Consider the following 11,826-nt stretch of genomic DNA (forward strand, 5'->3'; position numbering starts at 1 on the left):
ATATCGTTAATTTAATATTGAGCCATATCTAGATAATTACAAGGCAATCTAAGAAAGAATTTAGCCTTAGGTTACTGGCCTAATTTGCCTGTGTGATCCCCAAAAGTTTTATTTGAATCTCTTAATTGTAATGCTGTTTCCTTCTGGAAACCACCTGGTGAGAGAGCTGGCTTTGGAAACTACAAAGAGAACCCCATGAGTCTAGCATAAGCGGCAGTTGACTGTCTTATATTGATGTCATAAAACAATTGATGAACAATTAGAACAGCAGTAAATAAGAGCAAATATAAAAAACGGTTTTAGAAAGCGTAAGTGGAGCACAACAATCTCTCCGTGGCGTGACATGACCAATGGGGAAAGAGGAGCTAGCAAATAAAAGCTGTCATGCTGACACCACACTTGGCTCTAAGGGTACTTCTGTTTTGTACATCCCTCAAACAAAGCCACATTATCACTAACTTTAATGTGTGTTCCATTGAGTTAGTCACATTGGGGTCAAACTAGATACGTTAAATGTGCCATGATGCTAGATGTGTCTTTGCATCAAACCTGCAGTATTTTTCTTCTAAATGCAAATTGCATCAGCAAGAGAATGTTGATAATTAACAGGATTAGAGTGATCATAGACAGGGCAATTTGCTCCTTTCACCTACTTCAGTATTTGATTTGGTAGATGGAAACTGCTTATTGTGCAAGCTAAGTGACACTAACGTAGATAAACACTTTTTGTATCTGGTCCATGAGCTTCATGCTGATACCACCACCAGAATCTTGGGGTTTTCCTGAGCACGAACCTCCCTCTTGTTTCTAAGTAGCTCCAGTTTAGATACATGGCTGACACAAATCAGCTGAATTCAATAAGTATTGAATAAGTGTTCCTATTGTTTACTTAATTTATATACCGCTTAAATGCCAAAGTTGTTTCCAAGCTGTTTACAAATATAAAACTAATAACAAAAAATATAAACACACATTGAAATAAATACCCACAATTAGAATGCTCACTAAAACAGCATAACCATTAAAAGGCTCAGCAATTAAAACACAGCAGGAGGTTCAAAGTCAGAGGAATGCTTACCTAAACAGGCATGTCTTTATGAGCTGGCATAATGCCATAACTGTTGGGGCCTTTCATATCACAGAGAGCTCTAGTGGTACATTGGTGCCACCTCTGAAAAAGCCTGCCTTCATCTTACCATGGCTACTGATCGCAATTTAAAAAACAGGTAAGTATCCTAAATATGTCAGGTGAACTTTGTACATGAGAAGCATCCCTCCACCCACCCCCAAAAAAGACATTATTTAGGACCACAATCATATACATAGAGCTAAAAGTTGTGGATTAGGATCTCTTTAACAGCCAAACACCTCAGCAGATTATGAGATGCATGATAGAAAGTAAGATTCAACAAGGCCATGTAGCCAGGGAACGGTAACTCCAGTTTCAGCACATTGAGATATATTACATCTACCATCTGCTACCTTATAAGCATATAACAAAGTGGTCTCTTGGTACAAGAACATCCATGGGCAAGTAAGATTAGTGTATTCTGATCTGGAGTAATATCCTAGAGGGATGGGGCTCTTCTCCTGTTAGAAATCCTATGGAAGAAGTGGCATGACAACGTGTAAATAGCTTTTTCTCCTGGTGATTTGACTCAGCAAAGCAGGGCCTTAGATTTTACTTGCCCATTAGGTTGGCATTATCTTTTTGTTTGTGTCTTATTTCTCCCTTAAACACCAAGATAGCAGATTGATGTTTGGCACTCCAAAAGTTATCATGGTTCCATGAGAAAGCAGCAGCACTCACCTTCTCAGGCTGAGCAAAATGTAATTGCAGTGTTCAAAGTGGGCATCCAAAATACAGCTTAGTGGGCTGCATGTGCTGAGTGAGTCATAAAATAGCATGCCCCTGAGTTATCTCAGGTTCAGTGGTGAGGGGAAAGTAATAAAGAGCCAAAAAGTGTAGTGGCAATATGCTGTAATCTGCAAATCCAGGATCCTTTGCCTCAAGAGTTGAGTATTTAGCTGAGTATGTGAGTTGTGGGCTGGAGAGTCCCACATAAGCCACCATCTAAGCCTGAGACCCCCAGAGGAGGGTTTTCCCCCTCCCAAGTCTGTTTTTGTCCCTCATGGCAGGAAAGCTTCTGACCTCAAAAAATTGTAACTTCTTCTTTTGTTGTACCATTGCAAAAAGGTATTAGAGTCCAGGGAAGAGGAACAAGCACTTCCTCCTGTTTCCTGAACCTCTAAACCCTTTTTGCACACACAATAGGGCATTTTTTTCTGCCACACAATAGGGCATTTTTTCCAAGGTAGGAAAAAATAGGGTTCTTTTTTTGGTAGAGGGCTGGCGGTTTCATGATTCTGATCTGGTTTATGGGCCACAAGCAACCAATTATAGGAAGCCAGGCTGGTGCAAGTTCCCTCCATTTCAGGGGCCTTTGGGAGGAGTTACTGATGGCTGAAGCTAGCAGGTGAATATGAATTTGAGTGTTGACAATTGGGCCCTAGGCAACATAACTGAGCAAAACAGGGTTTGGGGAATAGCACTGCATAAATTCCTCTGTTTTACGTTCTGATGGCTGAGCCCCAGTTTAGTTGGACTGATTTATACTAGCTGAGCCCTGGCTCTGCCAGGAAAGCCCAAGATACGTTTCATTCAAACTCTTTCATCCCGGAAGATCTTGGGTTTGCATTCCAACATTGCAAATATGTTCAACTTTGTAAACATGACATTCATATCTCATTTAATTTCCAAACAATCTTATCACTCAAGTGGTAGAGGGTACAACCAACCATTCATGTTTGAACCCAGGGAATGAAGATGGCCAAGGTACAAGCACTCTAGTCAAAAGAAAGCTGAATCATTCGAAAGCCAACTTTGGAATGAATGGACCTGTTTTCTACTTAACATTTAATGTATTCCTCCTGTGCTTTTATGATAAAGGCTGCTTATTTAGCACCAGTATGCAAATAATTCTGGTTTAGTGATGAATCCTACACTTGTCACCTAATAAAGCATGATCAAAGAAGAACTCCAAGCAGCTGACCAGTAAGTTGGACTCCCCTACTGGATGGTGATGAATGGAGCTATTGTCAGCTGCTGTTTATTATAAAAAAACCCAGGTTATTATAGAAAGCATGCCAATCATCCAAACTATGGTAGAAAATAGCAGTTGGATTGGCATATTAATGATCACAGGAGACTGATGTAAATGTCATGAACTATTGGGGAAGAATAAACTGAGCAGGAATACTTCTCCTCATCTGCTCCCAGTGTGCACAGATAAAAATTTTATCACAGCAAACAGCATGGTAGTTTGCATGAATTATTAAATCATATGCATACAAGAGGGTTAGTAATTAAACAGGAAGACTTACTGAGGATTATCATAACTGACAATGAGTAGAGCTTGCAAAGTCCAGCTATAAGTCAAGAGACTAACGTGTATGATTGCTTTTAATTTGTATGACAATTTGTGAGTTATTAATTTATAACACTTTCAGATGTTGCCATAGGGGAGTTGAACGTGCAATTAGTCTTCCAGTGTGCATATGTCAAACAGGCATAATAAATGGTGAAGATATGGTGTTATTTATACACACGCCTTCCCGCTTTCAAAAGATGAGCAACTTCATTGCCATCAGCTATTTAGTTCAAAAAACTCAGTTTAAAATGACTGCATCATCTCTTCCTATGCACAATGATGTTTGACCACCCTAATATGCTGCCTGTGTTACGTTTGGGCTGCTCACAACAGCCCAAAAGGCTTGTTGTTTGATCGTTGCAAAGAACTCTTTGGACTAAAGACACTTATTTCAGATCGCAAGGCCTATGACATTTAGAATAATACTGGAGGTCCCTATTCAGCCAATTATTTGCTCAAGCACTTTAGTGTGTGCCAGTGTGTGTACAGAGAGCAGGCTGTGCATTTGAACCTTTCTTCACTAGGAAAAGTAAAGGATCATGATGCAAGGATATACTGGATAGCACTAAAATAGAGATTCCTATCTCCTTATCTATGTTGCTGAACTGACACCAGGGAATCCAAGGCTTCATTCATTATCTTCATATTTGGGAGATGCATGATGTAGTCCAAAGGTGTGATCAAATTGGGGACGGGAACAGCTGAGATCACCTTTGAGCTCACATTTCATTCCTTCCGTACCCTCCAACTTTTATCCAATGAAAATTGGGACGTCCTATTCTGTAGTAGAGGGACGCGGGCGGCGTTGTGGTCTAAACCACTGAGCTTTGGGCTTGCTGATCGGAAGGTCACAGTTCGGATCCCCGTGACAAGGTGAGCTCCTGTTGCTTGGTCCCAGCTCCTGCCAACCTAGCAGTTCAAAAGCATGTCCAAGTGCAAGTAGATAAATAGGTATCACTCCGGCGGGAAGGTAAACAGCATTTCCATGCACTGCTCTGGTTTTGCCAGAAGTGGCTTAGTCACGTTGGCCACAGGACCCAGAAAAACTTTGGACAAATGTCGGCTCCCTCAGCCAATAAAGCGAGATGAGTGCCGCAAGCCCAGAGTCGTTCATGACTGAACTTAACTGTCAGGGGTCCTTTACCTTTTTTATTCTATAGTAATAATTTTACTATTTATACTCTGCCCATCTTATTGGGTTGTCCTAGCCATTCTGGGTGGCTTCCAACATATATAAAAACACAATAAAACATTAAACATAAAGAATTTCCTTATACAGGGTTACCTTCACATGGCTCGGGTGTTGGATAACGCCATACACTCTGACATTTCTCCAATGAAAATATGGACATCCTAATGAATAGCAGGACATTCCAGGATCAAATCAGAAACTGGGATGGCTTCTGTAAATCCAGGACTGTCCCTGGAAAATAAGAACGCTTGGAGGGTCTGTCCTTCTAGTTTAAGAAGGTTGTAACAGAGAAGTATTTCTCCCCTTTCAATTACACCAGTGTTTTCCTAACATCTCTCTAATCCCCTTCTGTCTGTGCCCCATAACATGTACTTCCTCTGGGCTATTACTAGCTTTTCCAAATGCTTTCTTTCCTTTCTTTCTTTCCAGCACATTCTGTTCTCAGCATTCAGTATCTGGCTGCCCCCACCCATTTGGCCATCCATAGATGTATCTGCAGTTCTATTTGCTAGTCCCCCCACTTTCCTCTTTAGATATCTCTCCTATAGAACGCTCTTCTTTTTCTGCACCACTAGAGGACTCCACTATAGACAGGGGACAAATTCAATTCAGGTTACATTTAAAGGAGAACTTGCTTAATTTGCACCGAAATGCAGCCATCCTTTGAAATTTGAATTTCTACAAATTGTGCCAGCCAAGTAATGGGCAAAAATATTAAAAATGCAGGTGTGTACATATTGGTGAAAATGACATTAAGACGCTTTATATTAGGGGAATATTTATAAGGTGCTTGAGGTTCTAAGATTTATTGCCAGTATTGTTCTTCTTGCCTAATTTTCTGCTGGTTAATATTATCAATAGCTTTTCCTTTAGATAAGTGCAATTCAAGTTCTCTTAAGGTCTAATCATTTCTTAAATGGTCAATATTTATTTCATATGAAGACAGAATTGCTCCAATGTCCTTCCAGTCTTTTGAACCTGTTTCTTGTAGGATTGATGTGCCATATTTTTACTGAACAACTTACAGCTAAAACAAAAACCACAAGACCCTAACTCATTGAGGGTTTAAGACCCATTGGCTACCACCACCTGGTTTAACCAGCCAGTCAAAGCTATTCCCAGTGTGTGGCCAGTCAGCTGCCAGGAGCCACGGGTGAGAGCTGAGTGCATGGTGGCAACCAAAGGTGGACAAACTACCCCAGAAGGAGCAGAATGTGTCCCCCCACCAGAGGTACTGCCCCTCCTCTAACACCCCATACACCCAAGATCTCAAATGTATGCATAATTTTACCCTTACAATACCAACCCAAGCTAATTCGGCTGCTGAATGTGTCACAGCTTAGGGCTACGTCAATAGCTAAGTTACATTAGCCTGAGCTTAATTTGCTCTGAAGCATTTATGTTCCTGTGTTTCAGAAGAAAAACTGCTTTGGGGGAAAAATCAATCTGCATAGAAGTCTAAACATCAGTCAGATTTTATTCTGCATTAGTATTCATACATGCATTCTAAAACAGTGATCGTGAATCTGGTTCTAATGGCCAGATTCCACAGAATTGTGCTGAAATTACATTTTATAATACACATCTAAGAGTGTGTACAGTTAATATGGACTTAATATCCAACATGTCCCATTTATTGCATGATCTGGATAGGCAAGCATCATCATCTGAAAATTGTAACTATCATGGTAACAGCACTTGACCAATTTATTTCCCATTATTCTCCATGGTTGCAGGAATCTTTTTCATATTCTGGCTTTGATATTAGACATCAGCTGGTCAAGGGACAGGAGAATGGGAAATGCCCATAAGAATAGAATGCAGCAAGGTATGATGGAGTGTATGTGTGTTCATTTTTCTTCTCTTGCATTCACTTTTTTAAAAAATCAGGTATCATCTATAAATTCAACAAAATGAGGTAGAAGACTGCTGTGGCAGTAGGTGGGGTGATGCACCTGAGGGGTCATGCTGCCATGCTGCTGCTGCTACTGCCTCCCTTAGTGGGTTGCATGGCACTGCCCGTGAACTGGTGTCAACAACAGCAGTTTCTGGTGTGATATTGCAGGATTTTGGTAAGATCTTTCCAGAGGCCAGCGCCATTGCTGTTGGTGGAGGTGTGGCATGAGTAGGATGCCCATTGGGTGCTGCCTCTTGTGAGGCAGGTGTGAGGCAGAGCTTGGGCCTGAAGTAGCTTAAGGATTGCTTGATTCCTTATGCTCTGCCTCCATCATTGAGAGCCTCTGATGGAGCACTGCTTGTGGTTGCTCATGCCCATGAGGTTCAATCAGTTTTTACCAGGGCCAAGGTTTCAGGAAAGAGGGCCCTGCCCTGTGAAACCTCTTTCAAGCAAATGTCTGGTAGGAGTTGTTCCTGCTTTCTTTAAAATGTCTCCTAAAAGTGGTGTTATTCAGATAGGCCTTTGCAGTTTGAATTTCTTTTAGCAACCAGTATTTATTGATGTTTCTACTGATGCTTTTTTATTTATCTTATTGTAATCTTGCTTGCTGTATTTTACAAAAAGTGCAGTCTATAAATATTTTAATAAATAATAATTGTGCCACTCAGCTTGCTTGCTATCAACATCTCCTCCACTTCCACCACCCCTTTTGGTCAACTGATCTACGAACATCATATTTAACCTTAAATTACAAAGTGAATGATTTCTGTTGCTGCAATATGTTCTTTATAAGAGACTTTTAATGCTTCCAGTCAAGCTTCTAAGGATAACTCTACACCTTTTCTTTATATACTGCATTTACATTCCTACAATATTGTCCCCAAATGTATACCAGCCTTTAACACAATGAATCAGCTGTGAATGGTGTGAGTGAGGAATGGATGCTTAGCTTAGAAAAGAATATACTGAGACCAGGTAAGACGCAACAGAGAATATGAGAGCTTTGCCAAACAAAGTTTCCAACGCTGCATAACAAAGCTGGCCAAAGATGCATGCCCAAGTCCCCAATGATTCCCAGCAACTGGTATTCAGAGACACGCTGAAGATATATAAAACTCTGCTGATGTGTGTCCTTGAACTCCTCTAAATAGGACTTACTGGCATCCCAGTGGTATCAGACACATAAAAAATGCACCTGAGTATGCTGTAACTGCAAGCCAAGAACATTTGATACAGGTATTTCAACATAACAAGGCCTTGAAAGCAATCCCTGAGGAAAGCCTGGTTACAGTATTTGCTGACTTGTTCATTGGGGGATAATGCTTTCCCTGTAGTCATTCTTGTGTGGTAGTCCCCAAGCCATCTAAAAATATTTGAGCTAAATCAAATTCTCAGGTTGCTTCTTGTAATCTTCAGGGGCACACAGTGGTCTGCAATAGAGGCTCCATGTCCATTAATTTCATTTCCCTTCAGTTTGCTTGAAGTTGAGACCATTTGAGATTGATGTGAGGGCAATCTGGTTGTGACATCTGTCACCCCATTGGTCGCTAGGGTTGATTCGGCTGCTTTGGTTGGCTAGGCAGATGTCCCCTTCCTCTTGGATTCAAAAATAGTTTTACATTTGTTCTTTCTGCTGTTGCTGTTGTTGTGAACTAGCAACCTGACTTTCCTAAGGCTGAGTCAAGGCTGCGTACAACTCAATGACATACAAATTTCACTGTTCTTTCTACTGTTCCAGGGACATGTTCTGTTCCGGTAGCTCTTCAGATGTTTCTAGATTACAGCTTCCATCATCCCTGATGATATGGCTTTGCTGGCTGGGGTTGATGGGAGTTGGAGTCCAATGAAAATCCCTGTTCTACTCCATTATTTGTAGTACAGTAAGTCCTATTCGTGTTCTAGTCCATGGTTTATTGTAAATCAGAACATATTGGTATACACCACCCGAATCTCACTCCAATCGGTGATAGAATGTAAATCCTGGCATTTACCCAGGATTCAGTTTCCTTGGAATGAAGGTCAGTGGAGATTATGGTGTCTTTAGGATATATGGTTTTATTTACATGCGCATATATAACTTGACCATAGGATGAAGGGGCTCACAATATTAATATCTCCAAAGATCTTGCATCCCCATTTGGTTTCTGTGTGATCCTCAAAGCCCAGTACAGAGCAAACATGTCTCTCTCCCTTGCTTCTGGCTCACACAACTCCTACATAACAGCTAGATGAGGAGGGTGGGAGAGACTAATCCATTTGTTCTGTGGCACATAGCAAGTTATTTGTTTATCCTAATTGTGGTGCTTAACTAGCTAGTCAATGTCATTGACTTAATAAAGGAACTGCTTTGGCAAACTTGCTCTTATACATTCTACCCCCACGGGTACAGGATCTGAAGAACTAGAAAGGACTCAAGGCATTGTGCAGACTGACCCCCAAACTCACAACAATACTTTGAATATCATACACACTACGGAATACTGTGATTTTCACTCAACCCTTACCATCTAGAATGGAAGCTTCTGGGATCTTTATGCTTTGGCAGTTGTGTTTCATTGCAATGCCATTCTAAAATTCCATATGTCAATATCTTCCTGGAAGAACTGTCTGAAATGTGGAAATGCAATGCAATGGCCTACTGGGGTAGCATTAGAAAGACCTGCACAGAGCAAGCAAAAAATAAAAAAAAAATTCCCCCATTGCATAAGCTTGGAACTGCTCTAAAGCTTTTAGTAATTGTTTTGTTTTGTTTCTTTTTCTTTTCTTATTTATGTTTCCCTGCCTCAGGCATTCCCTGCAGCAGTCAATAAGTCATTTTAAGAAAAACCTTTCCACACCTTGTAAAAAAAATAAGAGAAGTAGATCGCTTGATAGGAAACAAAACTGGGAAGGAAACCTCAACTTTCTGATGCTTCTCTACTCTGTATATTTGTTCTTAGTAGACTCTAAATCTGTTTATGGTATTTCAAGATTGAAAAGAACTAAATTATGTAATAATTTGGCATGAAATTTGTATACTGGAATCAGATTAAAACTAAAGGTTGAGCATCTTCCTTTGACTGTCCTTATATAGAGAAACAATGCTACAAGCTAAGTACTGCATACTCTGCTACAGAGCCAATGTGGCGTAGTGCTTGGAGCATTGTCCTAGGCTTCTGAGACCAGGGTTGGAATCTCCTCTCTGCTCACTAGGTGATCTTGGGTCAGTCACCATCTCTCACCTTTAGCTACCTCCCAAGGGTGTTGTGGTGTTAAAACTGGGAGAAGAGCTTTGTGCACCATATTGAGCTCTTTGAGGAAAGGTGGGATAGAAACATAATCGTTAATAATAACATAATTATGTACTATGTAATTATAAATCTGTATAACTGGTTAAGGTGGTTTTTGCTTGTTACCTGTAAATTCCATTCGGATGGAAACCTGGACATGACTTGGATATGGCTGAGTGTTCTAAACATGATCCAGGTAGTTAAATGATTGGTTTCACTAACATGATAAATGGGGAAAATAAGAAAGAGTTGTAAGGTCAGTGCCTTTCAACAAAAGAATGATCCTGGATGCAAAATCTACACACACACACACACACACACACACACACACACACACACTGCCACCCAAACATTTGGCCCAGCTGCTCCAAGGGAACAAGACTTATAGCAGAAACAAATTATTCATAATTTGCATCTCTCTTCTATTTCAATTTAAAAGCCAGATACTTATTTCTCCTTGTTCAAAATTTTGGTAGATATTCCCTGAGGGCAAGTAGTAACAGTGCATTAAACAGTATATTTTAATCAGTCTGAAAATATATTTTAATGACCTTATTTGTCATTTTTGACACATACCATTCATTTCATTTTTGAAACACGCAGCCCATACTTTTGTCAGGCAATTCTTTTTGTCTGCTTCTGATAAAATTGCCCAACCATTGTCTAGTCGAAGGATAGGCAACCTGGTGCCCTCCAGATTTTGTTCGACTGCAACTGCTGATCAGGCCCAGCTAGCGTAGTCAACTGTCAGGAGTAATGGGAATTGTAGTTCAACATTTGGAGGGTGCCACATTGTCTACTCCAGTTCTGATCCATCCATCCATCACTTGAGGTTTCAGAACAGTAACCTAACTGACAAGGTGGTGTAGGGTAAATTGTAAATCGCTACAACCAGTTAATCACCACATAGCTAGGCAAATCAGGAGCAAGTTTCTCGCTCAATATCTAAAGGGAATTGCCGATGATACGAATGAAGCCAAACTGAGATATCTATTAAATGATGATGACCCCCTAAGATCACTCATGGTTGCCAGATTCTTGATCAGCGTCCTATCCCGAAAGAAGAGAAACGGACTCCTGTGCAGCTCGGATAATCCCTTTAAATTATGATCTATGTTTTAGGTTGTATTTAGGTGATATCACCATGGATGTCTTTTACTAATTTATAAGCAGAGGGTGATATTTATGTTACAAATTTATTGTAATGTATGATGTTGGTCCTTTGTTTTTTGTTTTGCTTTGGTTCTTGTCTGTTGTTTGTAAGTTTTTGGCGGTTTTAAATTTGGAGGTTTAAGTACATTATGTTGGTATGGGAAACTGTCGTGTGATGGGCCAATGGCCGTAATAAAGATCAATACAATACAATAGCTAGGCAAATACCTTTTCTTCCCATCATGAATTGAAAATAGGATCTACAGATATGAAAAAAAAAATGAGTTCCATTATATTTTGATGGTTTCCATCGCTTTTTTTATTTTTCAGCTTATTGTAAATAGTTACTACTGATTCTGCCTAATGCTGTTTTAGAGGGATTTTTGACTACTTTTTTTCTTCAAGAGCAGGTAGTAGTAGTAGTAGTAGTAGTAGTAGTAGTAGTAGTAAATTATTTATACCCTGTCCATCTGCCCCAGCCACTCTGGGCGGCTTCCAACCAAATATTAAAAACACAATACAGCATCAAACATTAAAAACTTCCCTAAATAGGGCTGCCTTCAGATGTCTTTTAAAAGTAAGATAGTTGCTTATTGCCTTGACATCAACTGGGAGGGCGTTCCACAGGACAGGCGCCACTACCGAGAAGGCCCTCTTCCTGGTTCCCTTTAACCTCACTTCTTGCAGCGAGGGAGGAAGGCCCTCAGCGCTGGACCTCAGTGTCTAGGCTGAATGATGGGGGTGGAGACATTCCTTCAAGTATACAGGACCGAGGCCATTTAGGGCTTTAAAGGTCAGTACGAAAATGTACTGGGAGCCAATGCAGATCTCTCAGGACTCGTGTTATATGGTCTTGGCGGCCACTCCCAGTCACCAGTCTAGCTG

At 40.5% G+C, this 11,826-nt stretch overlaps 1 long non-coding RNA gene across 1 annotated transcript in view; it reads right to left on the reverse strand.

The window, feature by feature from the left end:
* LOC310766472 overlaps positions 1–10,032 on the reverse strand; it is a 34,791-nt gene extending 24,759 nt beyond the window's left edge. Inside the window, exons 1-2 of the long non-coding RNA XR_014550180.1 lie at positions 9,916–10,032; positions 9,025–9,179 (exon numbers count right to left, since the gene is read on the reverse strand). This is a non-coding gene — a long non-coding RNA (uncharacterized lncRNA). The remainder of the gene's footprint in view (positions 1–9,024; positions 9,180–9,915) is intronic.
* Positions 10,033–11,826: the final 1,794 nt, after the last annotated feature.

Source organism: Podarcis filfolensis (genome assembly GCF_964270895.1).
Source record: "Podarcis filfolensis genome assembly, chromosome: 7".
NCBI lineage: Eukaryota > Metazoa > Chordata > Lepidosauria > Squamata > Lacertidae > Podarcis > Podarcis filfolensis.